This window comes from Cherax quadricarinatus, chromosome 48, assembly GCF_038502225.1.
Source record: "Cherax quadricarinatus isolate ZL_2023a chromosome 48, ASM3850222v1, whole genome shotgun sequence".
Classification (NCBI taxonomy): domain Eukaryota; kingdom Metazoa; phylum Arthropoda; class Malacostraca; order Decapoda; family Parastacidae; genus Cherax; species Cherax quadricarinatus.
In genome coordinates this window covers 29,834,453-29,848,888 of record NC_091339.1, presented here as the reverse complement: position 1 = coordinate 29,848,888, position 14,436 = coordinate 29,834,453, and the positions used below count along the sequence as shown (strand labels likewise).

The following is a 14,436-nucleotide window of genomic DNA, read 5'->3' as shown; positions in this document are numbered from 1 at the left end:
TGATTCAAGGCATTTACGTCTGCGGAAATTAGGTTCTCTGATCACAAGTCGGGCGTCGTTGAATTTCATGAAGTGATTGGTAGAATTCCGGTGTTATATGCAGGCGTTGTTTAAATTATTGTTCCTACATGCGTTCATGTATTCATTGAGACGCGTTTTGAGGTTCCTCGCTGTTTCACCTACATATATTCTGTCGCAGCCTCCAGAAGGAATAGTGTAAACTGCTGCATTGACTGGTTCATTGTGGTTCGATTTTGTCCTGGTCAGATCTCTTATGGAAGTGCTGGATGCGATAGCGACTCTAGTGTTAGTTTGTGTGAGTACTTTAGACACGTTCAGTGGAACCTGGCTGTTGGGAAGGATTATAACTTTGTTAGGAGTGGTGTGGGTGCGTGGAGAATTAATGATCTGAAGAACTCTTTTTTTTTTTGCAGTCTTTGATGAAAAGGAAGAAAAACGTAGATAAGTAAAGGTTTCGTACATTCCTCGTCAAGAAACTCAGGACTACAATTTCGGTATACTCTTAGGAAAAATCCAATGATGATGCCTCTTTTGATATTAGTATCTTGACTGAAATAGAAGTGGGTGAGATCATTTTTGTTTGTAGGTTTACGGTAAATTTGAAATTATAGATGTTTTTTTACTTTGTGAATAAGGACGACTAGAAAGGGTAGTTTGTCATTGGATTCTTCTACTAGTGTAAACTGGATAGCTCGATCAACTCCTCTGAACCTTGACTGAAGATTCCGCATATCAAAATGTTTAGGAGTTATTATGAGGGCGTCGTCCACACAAAGTAATTAAGTGACGCTGGTGGGGATGATGGTGGTTAAGTGTTCTACTTCCATGTATTCCATATACAAGTTGGCTAAGACGGCGCTGATAAGGGACCCCATTCCCATACCATAGGATTGTTTGTAAAGCTTGTTATTGAAAGAAAAGCAATTGAAATCAATGCAGAGTTCAATCAAGTCGAGAAAATCTGAAGGAGGTAGAGGAGATTAAGGTCCTGATTGACTACGTCGCAGAACGTCATTGGCTTATGTTGTAGGTACTTTAGTGAAGAGGGAAGTTACGTCCAAACTACTTAGTTTCCTGTTTCGGATGGAGGGGTTTCTCATGTGGTTGAGAACGTCGCCTGAATGCTCAAGATGAGCGGGGCTGATGGTCCCCAGTAGGCAGAAAAGATGTTTGGCAAGAACTCCGGCTAGTTTGTGTGGTGCACTGCTTATACCTGATGTGATTGGTCTGAGAGGAGTATGTTTATGGGTCTTAGGTAAACCATACATGTGTGCTGTTTTAGGGTTGCTTTCCTTCACTAGTGCGTTTGATATTTGTCTGGTTTTGTATAGGAAATCTTTGGTGAGTGTCTCCCACTGTTGAGTGCTGATGGGTTGTTATGTAGACTGACCATTCAAAAGGTCCATCATTTTGGTGTTGTAGTCACTGATATTGAGTATGTCGACTCCACCTCCTTTGTCGTCGGTGGTGACGATAATACTTGGGTCATTGGAGAGGTCCTTAAGGGCAGTGATATATTGTCGTGGAAGGATTAGTAGAAGATGGTTCACATAAAGCTGCAGTGAGAATGCCCTGTATATAACCCTTCTGGAAGTTACTGTTACTGTGTCTGTGGTTAATGGTAACAAGGTACAGTTGATGGTTAGGATTGCGAATGTTAGTGGTAAACTTGAGACCCAGGCCCAGCGCTTGTTTCTCGTAGTCATTTAAGGTGCGTGACGATAGGTTATTTATCAGGGATTCTCGTCCCATTTCCTTCCATCGACTGTTACTGCAGAGATACTGAAGTCTGCGATTGAGTTTAATCTTCTGTTGGACGTTGGCTGTGGCGACTGTGCTGAGAATATGCTCAGCAGTGTGGTGGTCAATCTGAAGATTGGCCCTCATATTCCTTGTAGTTTCGAAGGATTCCTTAGCGATGTTAGAAAGTTCTTCGGCACATTCAGTTAAGTAAGCTTGGATAGCTGGAAAGAATGGGTGTTTGGAGTTGGAGAGTTGCGTAGGAGTAGACTTAGGGATCACCTTCTCGGCCAGGCAATGACAAGCTACCTTTTCTAGACGTCCTCATTTACAAAGTAGATAACCATCTAAGATTTCAAGTTTACCGTAAAACTTCAAACAAAAACGATCTTATCCACTTCTATTCCAGTCAAGATACAAAGACCAAAATAGGCATTATCATCGGATTTTACCTAAGAACACATCGAATTTGTAGTCCTGAGTTTCTTGACGAGGAATGTACTTATATACAGCAAATCTTCACTGATCTACATTTTCCTTCATTTTTCATCAAAGACTGTAGGAAAAGGGCTCAACAGATCATTAATTCTGCACGCACTAACACCACTCCGTACAAAATTATAATCCTTCCCAACAGCCAGAGTTGCTATCGCATCCAGCACTTCCATGAGGGATCTAACCACGACAAAATCGAACCACCATGAACCAGTTAATGCCGGAGTTTACACTATACCTTGTGAAGGTTGCGACAGAATATATGTAGGTGAAACAGCAAGGAACCTCGAAACGCATCTCAGTGAACACATGAACGCATGTAGGAACAATAACTTGAACAACGCCTGCGTACAACACCAAAATTAATGCAATCGCTCACGAAATTCAACGGTTCCCGACTAGTAATCAGAGAACCTAATATACGCAGACGTAAATGTCTTGAATCATCATTAATCGCTGTTTCTAACACACTCAAACAAAATAAAGGCAGACTCATCATCTCTGAAGTATTTGCAGAACTCTTCCTCATAACAGTAAACCCTGTCATCACATAATCGCAGCTGCTAATACTACATAAGAATATAAGAGTAGAAACAGATCTTCTTAAATACAACCATTAACAGAAATATTTGTCTAACCTATTTGCATGCTACCCGAGTAATGACTTTTTTTTTAACATTTCCTCTTGTGAAAATTGGTTGTTCTACCATTAGTATTACTGCTACTACTACACACAATATTACTACTACCAACACGAACTGGTATTACTCTTCACTATAAGCATGTATGTAATTAAACGTCACTTTAGTTGCACTTGTGTCCTTTTACCTAACAGATTGTCGGTAATTCTACCAACATTAATACATAAAATAAAAGTAAAGTTCTTAACGTAAATGAACGACTGAAACGCTACTTTAATTAGCAATGTGGAACACAAATACTTAAAACCAAATTAAATAAATATCACACTTCTATCAGAACCACTAACTGTAACCCAGTGAGGACACTGAGGTTGTTGCAGTAGCTTGTGTGAAGGACATCCTGGGAGTGAGGACACTGAGGTTGTTGCAGTAGCTTGTGTGAAGGACATCCTGGGAGTGAGGACACTGAGGTTGTTGCAGTAGCTTGTGTGAAGGACATCCTGGGAGTGAGGACACTGAGGTTGTTGAAGTAGCTTGTGTGAAGGACATCCTGGGAGTGAGGACACTGAGGTTGTTGCAGTAGCTTGTGTGAAGGACATCCTGGGAGTGAGGACACTGAGATTGTTGCAGTAGCTTGTGTGAAGGACATCCTGGGAGTGAGGACACTGAGGTTGTTGCAGTAGCTTGTGTGAAGGACATCCTGGGAGTGAGGACACTGAGGTTGTTGCAGTAGCTTGTGTGAAGGACATCCTGGGAGTGAGGACACTGAGGTTGTTGCAGTAGCTTGTGTGAAGGACATCCTGGGAGTGAGGACACTGAGGTTGTTGCAGTAGCTTGTGTGAAGGACATCATGGGAGTGAGGACACTGAGGTTGTTGCAGTAGCTTGTGTGAAGGACATCCTGGGAGTGAGGACACTGAGGTTGTTGCAGTAGCTTGTGTGAAGGACATCCTGGGAGTGAGGACACTGAGGTTGTTGCAGTAGCTTGTGTGAAGGACATCCTGGGAGTGAGGACACTGAGGATGTTGCAGTAGCTTGTGTGAAGGACATCCTGGGAGTGAGGACACTGAGGTTGTTGCAGTAGCTTGTGTGAAGGACATCCTGGGAGTGAGGACACTGAGGTTGTTGCAGTAGCTTGTGTGAAAGACATCCTGGGAGTGAGGACACTGAGGATGTTGCAGTAGCTTGTGTGAAGGACATCCTGGGAGTGAGGACACTGAGGATGTTGCAGTAGCTTGTGTGAAGGACATCCTGGGAGTGAGGACACTGAGGTTGTTGCAGTAGCTTGTGTGAAGGACATCCTGGGAGTGAGGACACTGAGGTTGTTGCAGTAGCTTGTGTGAAGGACATCCTGGGAGTGAGGACACTGAGGATGTTGCAGTAGCTTGTGTGAAGGACATCCTGGGAGTGAGGACACTGAGGTTGTTGCAGTAGCTTGTGTGAAGGACATCCTGGGAGTGAGGACACTGAGGTTGTTGCAGTAGCTTGTGTGAAGGACATCCTGGGAGTGAGGACACTGAGGTTGTTGCAGTAGCTTGTGTGAAGGACATCCTGTGAGTGAGGACACTGAGGTTGTTGCAGTAGCTTGTGTGAAGGACATCCTGGGAGTGAGGACACTGAGGTTGTTGCAGTAGCTTGTGTGAAGGACATCCTGGGAGTGAGGACACTGAGGTTGTTGCAGTAGCTTGTGTGAAGGACATCCTGGGAGTGAGGACACTGAGGTTGTTGCAGTAGCTTGTGTGAAGGACATCCTGGGAGTGAGGACACTGAGGTTGTTGCAGTAGCTTGTGTGAAGGACATCCTGGGAGTGAGGACACTGAGGTTGTTGCAGTAGCTTGTGTGAAGGACATCCTGGGAGTGAGGACACTGAGGATGTTGCAGTAGCTTGTGTGAAGGACATCCTGGGAGTGAGGACACTGAGGTTGTTGCAGTAGCTTGTGTGAAGGACATCCTGGGAGTGAGGACACTGAGGTTGTTGCAGTAGCTTGTGTGAAGGACATCCTGGGAGTGAGGACACTGAGGATGTTGCAGTAGCTTGTGTGAAAGACATCCTGGGTGAGGACACTGAGGTTGTTGCAGTAGCTTGTGTGAAGGACATCCTGGGAGTGAGGACACTGAGGATGTTGCAGTAGCTTGTGTGAAGGACATCCTGGGAGTGAGGACACTGAGGTTGTTGCAGTAGCTTGTGTGAAGGAAATCCTGGGTGAGGACACTGAGGTTGTTGCAGTAGCTTGTGTGAAGGACATCCTGGGAGTGAGGACTCTGAGGTTGTTGCAGTAGCTTGTGTAAAGGACATCCTGGGAGTGAGGACACTGAGGTTGTTGCAGTAGCTTGTGTGAAGGACATCCACGGAGTGAGGACACTGAGGATGTTGCAGTAGCTTGTGTGAAGGACATCCTGGGAGTGATGACACTGAGGTTGTTGCAGTAGCTTGTGTGAAGGACATCCTGGGAGTGAGGACACTGAGGTTGTTGCAGTAGCTTGTGTGAAGGACATCCACGGAGTGAGGACACTGAGGATGTTGCAGTAGCTTGTGTGAAGGACATCCTGGGAGTGATGACACTGAGGTTGTTGCAGTAGCTTGTGTGAAGGACATCCTGGGAGTGAGGACACTGAGGTTGTTGCAGTAGCTTGTGTGAAGGACATCCTGGGAGTGAGGACACTGAGGATGTTGCAGTAGCTTGTGTGAAAGACATCCTGGGAGTGAGGACACTGAGGTTGTTGCAGTAGCTTGTGTGAAGGACATCCTGGGAGTGAGGACACTGAGGTTGTTGCAGTAGCTTGTGTGAAGGACATCCTGGGAGTGAGGACACTGAGGTTGTTGCAGTAGCTTGTGTGAAGGACATCCTGGGAGTGAGGACACTGAGGTTGTTGCAGTAGCTTGTTTGAAGGACATCCTGGGAGTGAGGACACTGAGGTTGTTGCAGTAGCTTGTGTGAAGGACATCCTGGGAGTGAGGACACTGAGGTTGTTGCAGTAGCTTGTGTGAAGGACATCCTGGGAGTGAGGACACTGAGGTTGTTGCAGTAGCTTGTGTGAAGGACATCCTGGGAGTGAGGACACTGAGGTTGTTGCAGTAGCTTGTGTGAAGGACATCCTGGGAGTGAGGACACTGAAGATGTTGCAGTAGCTTGTGTGAAGGACATCATGGGAGTGAGGACACTGAGGTTGTTGCAGTAGCTTGTGTGAAGGACATCCTGGGAGTGAGGACACTGAGGATGTTGCAGTAGCTTGTGTGAAAGACATCCTGGGAGTGAGGACACTGAGGTTGTTGCAGTAGCTTGTTTGAAGGACATCCTGGGAGTGAGGACACTGAGGTTGTTGCAGTAGCTTGTGTGAAGGACATCCTGGGAGTGAGGACACTGAGGATGTTGCAGTAGCTTGTGTGAAGGACATCCTGGGAGTGAGGACACTGATAATGCTGCAACAGGATGTGCGAAGGATACCCTGGAAGTAAGGACACTGAGGATGCCGCAAGAGCATGTGCGAAGGACATCCTGGAAGTAAAGACACTGAGGATGCTGCAACAGCATGTGCGAAGGACATCCTGGAAGTAAGGACACTGAGGATGCTGCAACAGCATGTGCGAAAGACATCCTGGAAGTAAGGACACTGAGGATGCTGCAACATCATGAGTGAAGGATATCCTGGAAGTAAGGACACTGAGGATGCTGCAACAGCATGTGTGAAGGACATCCTGAGAGAGAGGAAACTCAGGATGCTTCAGGAGAATGTGTGACGGACATCCTGAGAGTGAGGACACTGAGGATGCTGCAGCAGCATGTGTGAAGGACATCCTGGGAGTGAGGACGCTGAGGATGCAGCAGCAGCATGTGTGAAGGACATCCTGGGAGTGAGGACACTGAGGATGTTGCAGCAGCATGTGTGAAGGACATCCTGGGAGTGAGGACACTGAGGATGCAGCAGCAGCATGAGTGAAGGACATCATAGAAGTGAGGACACTGAGGATGCAGCAGCAGCACGTGTGAAGGACGTCCGGAGAGTGAGGACACTGAGGATGCAGCAGCAGCATGTGTCAAGGACATCCTGGGAGTGAGGACACTGAGGATGCTGCAGCAGTACTTGTGAAGGACATCCTGGGAGTGAGGACACTGAGGATGCTGCTGCAGTACGTGTGAAGGACATCCTGGGAGTGAGGACACTGAGGATGCTGCAGCAGTACGTGTGAAGGACATCCTGGGAGTGAGGACACTGAGGATGCTGCAGCAGTACGTGTGAAGGACATCCTGGGAGTGAGGACACTGAGGATGCTGCAGCAGTACGTGTGAAGGACATCCTGGGAGTGAGAACACTGAGGATGCTGCAGCAATACGTGTGAAGGACATCCTGAGAATGAGGACACTGACGATGCTGCAGCAGTACGTGTGAAGGACATCCTGGGAGTGAGGATACTGAGGATGTTGCAGCAGAGTGTGTGAAGGACATCCTGGGAGTGAGGACATTGAGGCTGCTGCAGTAGCATATGTAAAGGACATCCTGGGAGTGAGGACACTGAGGATGCTGCAGCAGCGTGTGTGAAGGACATCCTGGGAGTGAGGACATTGAGGCTGCTGCAGCAGTAAGTGTGAAGGACATCCTGGGAGTGAGGACACTGAGGATGTTGCAGCAGCATGTGTGAAGGACATCCTGGGAGTGAGGACACTGAGGATGCTGCAGCAGCGTGTGTGAAGGACATCCTGGGAGTGAGGACATTGAGGCTGCTGCAGCAGTACGTGTGAAGGACATCCTGGGAGTGAGGACACTGAGGATGTTGCAGCAGCATGTGTGAAGGACCTCCTGGGAGTGAGGATACTGAGGTTGTTGCAGTAGCTTGTGTGAAGGACATCCTGGGAGTGAGGACACTGAGGTTGTTGCAGTAGCTTGTGTGAAGGACATCCTGGGAGTGAGGACACTGAGGTTGTTGCAGTAGCTTGTGTGAAGGACATCCTGGGAGTGAGGACACTGAGGATGTTGCAGTAGCTTGTGTGAAGGACATCCTGGGAGTGAGGACACTGAGGTTGTTGCAGTAGCTTGTGTGAAGGACATCCTGGGAGTGAGGACACTGAGGTTGTTGCAGTAGCTTGTGTGAAGGACATCCTGGGAGTGAGGACACTGAGGATGTTGCAGTAGCTTGTGTGAAAGACATCCTGGGTGAGGACACTGAGGTTGTTGCAGTAGCTTGTGTGAAGGACATCCTGGGAGTGAGGACACTGAGGATGTTGCACTAGCTTGTGTGAAGGACATCCTGGGAGTGAGGACACTGAGGTTGTTGCAGTAGCTTGTGTGAAGGAAATCCTGGGTGAGGACACTGAGGTTGTTGCAGTAGCTTGTGTGAAGGACATCCTGGGAGTGAGGACTCTGAGGTTGTTGCAGTAGCTTGTGTAAAGGACATCCTGGGAGTGAGGACACTGAGGTTGTTGCAGTAGCTTGTGTGAAGGACATCCACGGAGTGAGGACACTGAGGATGTTGCAGTAGCTTGTGTGAAGGACATCCTGGGAGTGATGACACTGAGGTTGTTGCAGTAGCTTGTGTGAAGGACATCCTGGGAGTGAGGACACTGAGGTTGTTGCAGTAGCTTGTGTGAAGGACATCCACGGAGTGAGGACACTGAGGATGTTGCAGTAGCTTGTGTGAAGGACATCCTGGGAGTGATGACACTGAGGTTGTTGCAGTAGCTTGTGTGAAGGACATCCTGGTAGTGAGGACACTGAGGTTGTTGCAGTAGCTTGTGTGAAGGACATCCTGGGAGTGAGGACACTGAGGATGTTGCAGTAGCTTGTGTGAAAGACATCCTGGGAGTGAGGACACTGAGGTTGTTGCAGTAGCTTGTGTGAAGGACATCCTGGGAGTGAGGACACTGAGGTTGTTGCAGTAGCTTGTGTGAAGGACATCCTGGGAGTGAGGACACTGAGGTTGTTGCAGTAGCTTGTGTGAAGGACATCCTGGGAGTGAGGACACTGAGGTTGTTGCAGTAGCTTGTTTGAAGGACATCCTGGGAGTGAGGACACTGAGGTTGTTGCAGTAGCTTGTGTGAAGGACATCCTGGGAGTGAGGACACTGAGGTTGTTGCAGTAGCTTGTGTGAAGGACATCCTGGGAGTGAGGACACTGAGGTTGTTGCAGTAGCTTGTGTGAAGGACATCCTGGGAGTGAGGACACTGAGGTTGTTGCAGTAGCTTGTGTGAAGGACATCCTGGGAGTGAGGACACTGAAGATGTTGCAGTAGCTTGTGTGAAGGACATCATGGGAGTGAGGACACTGAGGTTGTTGCAGTAGCTTGTGTGAAGGACATCCTGGGAGTGAGGACACTGAGGATGTTGCAGTAGCTTGTGTGAAAGACATCCTGGGAGTGAGGACACTGAGGTTGTTGCAGTAGCTTGTTTGAAGGACATCCTGGGAGTGAGGACACTGAGGTTGTTGCAGTAGCTTGTGTGAAGGACATCCTGGGAGTGAGGACACTGAGGATGTTGCAGTAGCTTGTGTGAAGGACATCCTGGGAGTGAGGACACTGATAATGCTGCAACAGGATGTGCGAAGGATACCCTGGAAGTAAGGACACTGAGGATGCCGCAAGAGCATGTGCGAAGGACATCCTGGAAGTAAAGACACTGAGGATGCTGCAACAGCATGTGCGAAGGACATCCTGGAAGTAAGGACACTGAGGATGCTGCAACAGCATGTGCGAAAGACATCCTGGAAGTAAGGACACTGAGGATGCTGCAACATCATGAGTGAAGGATATCCTGGAAGTAAGGACACTGAGGATGCTGCAACAGCATGTGTGAAGGACATCCTGAGAGAGAGGAAACTCAGGATGCTTCAGGAGAATGTGTGACGGACATCCTGAGAGTGAGGACACTGAGGATGCTGCAGCAGCATGTGTGAAGGACATCCTGGGAGTGAGGACGCTGAGGATGCAGCAGCAGCATGTGTGAAGGACATCCTGGGAGTGAGGACACTGAGGATGTTGCAGCAGCATGTGTGAAGGACATCCTGGGAGTGAGGACACTGAGGATGCAGCAGCAGCATGAGTGAAGGACATCATAGAAGTGAGGACACTGAGGATGCAGCAGCAGCACGTGTGAAGGACGTCCGGAGAGTGAGGACACTGAGGATGCAGCAGCAGCATGTGTCAAGGACATCCTGGGAGTGAGGACACTGAGGATGCTGCAGCAGTACTTGTGAAGGACATCCTGGGAGTGAGGACACTGAGGATGCTGCTGCAGTACGTGTGAAGGACATCCTGGGAGTGAGGACACTGAGGATGCTGCAGCAGTACGTGTGAAGGACATCCTGGGAGTGAGGACACTGAGGATGCTGCAGCAGTACGTGTGAAGGACATCCTGGGAGTGAGGACACTGAGGATGCTGCAGCAGTACGTGTGAAGGACATCCTGGGAGTGAGAACACTGAGGATGCTGCAGCAATACGTGTGAAGGACATCCTGAGAATGAGGACACTGACGATGCTGCAGCAGTACGTGTGAAGGACATCCTGGGAGTGAGGATACTGAGGATGTTGCAGCAGAGTGTGTGAAGGACATCCTGGGAGTGAGGACATTGAGGCTGCTGCAGTAGCATATGTAAAGGACATCCTGGGAGTGAGGACACTGAGGATGCTGCAGCAGCGTGTGTGAAGGACATCCTGGGAGTGAGGACATTGAGGCTGCTGCAGCAGTAAGTGTGAAGGACATCCTGGGAGTGAGGACACTGAGGATGTTGCAGCAGCATGTGTGAAGGACATCCTGGGAGTGAGGACACTGAGGATGCTGCAGCAGCGTGTGTGAAGGACATCCTGGGAGTGAGGACATTGAGGCTGCTGCAGCAGTACGTGTGAAGGACATCCTGGGAGTGAGGACACTGAGGATGTTGCAGCAGCATGTGTGAAGGACCTCCTGGGAGTGAGGATACTGAGGATGTTGCAGCAGAGTGTGTGAAGGATATCCTGGGAGTGAGGACACTGAAGATGCAGCAACAGCATGTGTGAAGGACATCCTGGGAGTGAGGACACTGAGGATGTTGCAGCAGCATGTGTGAAGGACATCCTGGGAGTGAGGACACTGAGGATGTTGCAGCAGCATGTGTGAAGGACATCCTGGGAGTGAGGACACTGAAGATGCAGCAACAGCATGTGTGAAGGACATCCTGGGAGTGAGGACACTGAGGATGCAGCAGCAGCGTGAGTGAAGGACATCATAGGAGTGAGGACACTGAGGATGCAGCAGCAGCACGTGTGAAGGACGTCCGGAGAGTGAGGACACTGAGGATGCAGCAGCAGCATGTGTCAAGGACATCCTGGGAGTGATGACACTGAGGATGCTGCAGCAGTACGAGTGAAGGACATCCTGGGAGTGAGGACACTGAGGATGCTGCAGCAGTACGTGTGAAGGACATCCTAGGAGTGAGGACACTGAGGATGCTGCAGCAGTACGTGTGAAGGACCTCCTGGGAGTGAGGACACTGAGGATGCTGCAGCAGTACGTGTGAAGGACATCCTGGGAGTGAGAACACTGAGGATGCTGCAGCAATACGTGTGAAGGACATCCTGGGAATGAGGACACTGACGATGCTGCAGCAGTACGTGTGAAGGACATCCTGGGAGTGAGGACAATGAGGATGCTGCAGCAGTACGTGTGAAGGATATCCTGGGAGTGAGGACATTGAGGATGCTGCAGCAGTACGTGTGAAGGACATCCTGGGAGTGAGGACACTGAGGATGCTGCAGCAGTACGTGTGAAGGACATCCTGGGAGTGAGGACACTGAGGATGCTGCAGCAGTACTTGTGAAGGACGTCCTGGGAGTGAGGACACTGAGGATGCTGCAGCAGTACGTGTGAAGGACATCCTGGGAGTGAGGACACTGAGGATGCTGCAGCAGTACGTGTGAAGGACATCCTGGGAGTGAGGACACTGAGGATGCTGCAGCAGTACTTGTGAAGGACATCCTGGGAGTGAGGACACTGAGGATGCTGCAGCAGTACGTGTGAAGGACATCCTGGGAGTGAGGACACTGAGGATGCTGCAGCAGTACGTGTGAAGGACATCCTGGGAGTGAGGACACTGAGGATGCTGCAGCAGTACGTGTGAAGGATATCCTGGGAGTGAGGACACTGAGGATGCTGCAGCAATACGTGTGAAGGACATCCTGGGAATGAGGACACTGACGATGCTGCAGCAGTACGTGTGAAGGACATCCTGGGAGTGAGGACACTGAGGATGCTGCAGCAGTACGTGTGAAGGACATCCTGGGAGTGAGGACACTGAGGATGCTGCAGCAGTACGTGTGAAGGACATCCTGGGAGTGAGGACACTGAGGATGCTGCAGCAGTACGTGTGAAGGACATCCTGGGAGTGAGGACACTGAGGATGCTGCAGCAGTACGTGTGAAGGACATCCTGGGAGTGAGGACACTGAGGATGCTGCAGCAGTACGTGTGAAGGACATCCTGGGAGTGAGGACACTGAGGATGCTGCAGCAGTACGTGTGAAGGACATCCTGGGAGTGAGGACACTGAGGATGCTGCAGCAGTACGTGTGAAGGACATCCTGGGAGTGAGGACACTGAGGATGCTGCAGCAGTACTTGTGAAGGACATCCTGGGAGTGAGGACACTGAGGATGCTGCAGCAATACGTGTGAAGGACATCCTGGGAGTGAGGACACTGAGGATGCTGCAGCAGTACGTGTGAAGGACATCCTGGGAGTGAGGACACTGAGGATGCTGCAGCAGTACGTGTGAAGGACATCCTGGGAGTGAGGACACTGAGGATGCTGCAGCAGTACTTGTGAAGGACATCCTGGGAGTGAGGACACTGAGGATGCTGCAGCAGTACGTGTGAAGGACATCCTGGGAGTGAGGACACTGAGGATGCTGCAGCAGTACTTGTGAAGGACATCCTGGGAGTGAGGACACTGAGGATGCTGCAGCAATACGTGTGAAGGACATCCTGGGAGTGAGGACACTGAGGATGCTGCAGCAGTACGTGTGAAGGACATCCTGGGAGTGAGGACACTGAGGATGCTGCAGCAGTACGTGTGAAGGACATCCTGGGAGTGAGGACACTGAGGATGCTGCAGCAGTACTTGTGAAGGACATCCTGGGAGTGAGGACACTGAGGATGCTGCAGCAATACGTGTGAAGGACATCCTGGGAGTGAGGACACTGAGGATGCTGCAGCAGTACGTGTGAAGGACATCCTGGGAGTGAGGACGCTGAGGATGCTGCAGCAGTACGTGTGAAGGACATCCTGGGAGTGAGGACACTGAGGATGCTGCAGCAGTACTTGTGAAGGACATCCTGGGAGTGAGGACACTGAGGATGCTGCAGCAGTAAGTGTGAAGGACATCCTGGGAGTGAGGACACTGAGGATGCTGCAGCAGTACTTGTGAAGGACATCCTGGGAGTGAGGACACTGAGGATGCTGCAGCAATACGTGTGAAGGACATCCTGGGAGTGAGGACACTGAGGATGCTGCAGCAGTACGTGTGAAGGACATCCTGGGAGTGAGGACACTGAGGATGCTGCAGCAGTACTTGTGAAGGACATCCTGGGAGTGATCACACTGAGGATGCTGCAGCAGTACTTGTGAAGGACATCCTGGGAGTGAGGACACTGAGGATGCTGCAGCAGTACTTGTGAAGGACATCCTGGGAGTGAGGACACTGAGGATGCTGCAGCAGTACTTGTGAAGGACATCCTGGGAGTGAGGACACTGAGGATGCTGCAGCAGTACGTGTGAAGGACATCCTGGGAGTGAGGACACTGAGGATGCTGCAGCAGTACTTGTGAAGGACATCCTGGGAGTGAGGACACTGAGGATGCTGCAGCAGTACTTGTGAAGGACATCCTGGGAGTGAGGACACTGAGGATGCTGCAGCAGTACTTGTGAAGGACATCCTGGGAGTGAGGACACTGAGGATGCTGCAGCAGTACTTGTGAAGGACATCCTGGGAGTGAGGACACTGAGGATGCTGCAGCAGTACTTGTGAAGGACATCCTGGGAGTGAGGACACTGAGGATGCTGCAGCAGTACGTGTGAAGGACATCCTGGGAGTGAGGACACTGAGGATGCTGCAGCAGTACTTGTGAAGGACATCCTGGGAGTGAGGACACTGAGGATGCTGCAGCAGTACTTGTGAAGGACATCCTGGGAGTGAGGACACTGAGGATGCTGAGGAACAATTGTCACGCATCTTCCACATTATTAATAACTAATATTTGTCTTTCATCAAGATTGTAAATGTTTTCGATTCTTATTTGATCTTATTTCTTCTTGGCAACCCACACTTCTGCCTAACCTCAGATTGGTAACACTTACTGTCTCAAACTGGTAAAACTGTCATGTATTTAATATCAGACAAGTTACACTGTCACGCATCTTTCATCAGATTAGTAACACTGCAATCTCCACAGTCTGGTAAAAACTTTGAAGCGTTTTACCACTCAGAGGTAACACTCTCAAACATCTCACCAGACACTGGTAACACTGTTAAACATCTTACCAGACACTGGTAACACTGTCAAACATCGTACGAGACACTGGT

At 49.7% G+C, this 14,436-nt stretch overlaps 1 protein-coding gene across 1 annotated transcript in view; it reads right to left on the bottom strand.

Moving 5' to 3' along the window:
- LOC128684048 (angiopoietin-4) overlaps nt 1–14,436 on the bottom strand; it is a 148,209-nt gene that overhangs the window by 99,719 nt on the left and 34,054 nt on the right. The gene's annotated exons all lie outside the window — the stretch shown is intronic.